Genomic DNA, 2,077 nt, shown 5'->3' on the forward strand with positions numbered 1-2,077 from the left:
CAGAAAAACATACACCCAGAAAAAAGTGACCCCTTCTTTAAGTTAAAATGAACTCATTGTGAAGAAAGTTGAACTTCGTATAGCGCCAAAGACATTTTTATTTGTTTGAACGATGTGATTTTCGTAGAAATTAGGTATAATGCATTCCCTATATTAGTTAACACAAATTTAACTGATTTGAATTCATATATGGAATGATTTTATTGAAATTTTGTCATTCATTTGGACAAATCTTACACATTTGTGATAAAACTTTTACTTCATAATTAGAACTGCTTACCTTCGTTTTTAAATACAATTTTATTTATTTATATAAGCAATTTTATCTTCAATAAAAGACATGTTTTATTAATATATTGAATATATTTATTAAGAATCAACAGCATCGAATCTCCTTAAAATATTAGTTTATTATTCCACTATTTCCAATTTCCATGTGATATTATCAACTGTAAAACGCACTTTTTCTTCTTCTTGTACTTTTCACTTTTAATAAGTTGCTGCCTTACAATTTCAATACCTATAAATATAAAAAATCATAAACCATTTTTGTTACAAAAGGTTAGCGTCACTGAATATTACCTGATAATTGAAGATTCCAAAATGAAGACAAATGAAAGGGTTGTTATTCTGCTGGTCTTTTCTTTCTTTATACACCATCACGATTGATAGATTTATTTTAAAAAAACGAAAATTTTTCTCACTAATTTAAAATAATAAATATTTTATATATTTTATTTGTTATTTATTATATTATTTTATTATTTTTTAACAATCTCTCCGTATACCACAACAACGCGATTCCAACTAAAAAAACAACCCACGCGCAAACATATCGATTGCACCCACGCGCAAACACATCGATTACGATGACAGGTATCGATTACAGGTAGACAATAGAAATATAGGAAAATTTCCTATATTCTAACAAGTGTGTTTCCTTAAGTTTTGAAAGGATTGCAAACTTCTTAGTACGAATGAACTAAAATATTTTTCTATGCCAAGCGTTGTTCGTATGTATGAACAACTTTCTATTGTAAAGGAAGTCGCAATTATCATTTTATAAGAAATTTTACTAATTTTGAGGAAACTTGGTTTTAGTTTTTGTTCATTTTTACGGTTTTTGTTTATTTTTACGAATGCTTTGTTATCGGTGAATAAAATTTTCTTGTTCAGTAGTAAATTCTTATACCCAGCGAAGAAAATAGTATGAGTAAAATTCCATGCCTTATTCTAGTTAATGAACTATTCCTATCTGCTTACAGTTTAGGATTTTTTTTACTGAAACGAGTAAATTTTATTATTTCTCACAAAAATTTACCTTAATGGAAATAAAATGGATAAACTATATTGATGAAAAAATTTTCCTTTAGTTTCGAAGGCACTTTTTTCTGGGTGTATATATGGGAGCTATATCTAAATCTGAACCGATTTCAACCAAATTTGGCACGCATAGCTACAATACTAATTCTACTTCTTGTGCAAAATTTCAACTAAATCGGAACTAAAAATTGGCCTTTGTGGTCATATGAGTGTAAATCAAGCGAAAGATATATATGGGAGATATATCTAAATCTTAACCGATTTCAATCAAATTTGGCACGCATAGCTACAATGCTAATTCTTCTCCCTGTGCAAAATTTCAACTAAATCGGAGCAAAAAATTGGCCTCTGTGGTCAATTGAGTGTAAATCGGGCGAAAGCTATATATGGGAGCTATATCTAAATCTGAACCGATTTCAACCAAATTTGACACGCAATTATTATCACCGATATACACGCCAATTATGACCAGATCGGTGAAAAATATATATGGCAGCTATATCTAAATCTGAACCGATTTTTTCCAAAATCAATAGGGATCGTCTCTGAGCCGAAACAGGATCCTATACCAAATTTTAGGACAATCGGACCAAAACTGCGAGCTGTACTTTGCACACAAAAATACATCAACAGACAGACAGACGGACAGACAGACAGACGGACATAGCTAAATCGACTCAGAATTTAATTCTAAGACGATCGGTATACTAAACGATGGGTCTCAGACTTTTCCTTCTTGGCGTTACATACAAAT

The 2,077-nt window shown here is 30.4% G+C and overlaps 1 long non-coding RNA gene across 1 annotated transcript; it reads right to left on the reverse strand.

Annotated features, from left to right (window-relative positions):
* Positions 1 to 343: 343 nt before the first annotated feature.
* Positions 344 to 767, reverse strand: LOC142241669 (uncharacterized). The gene is made up of 2 exons (XR_012723753.1): positions 583 to 767; positions 344 to 520 (listed from the first exon to the last, which is right to left on the reverse strand). It is a non-coding gene; the product is annotated as an uncharacterized LOC142241669 (long non-coding RNA).
* Positions 768 to 2,077: the final 1,310 nt, after the last annotated feature.

Source organism: Haematobia irritans, chromosome 1 (assembly GCF_050003625.1).
Source record: "Haematobia irritans isolate KBUSLIRL chromosome 1, ASM5000362v1, whole genome shotgun sequence".
Classification (NCBI taxonomy): Eukaryota; Metazoa; Arthropoda; class Insecta; order Diptera; family Muscidae; genus Haematobia; species Haematobia irritans.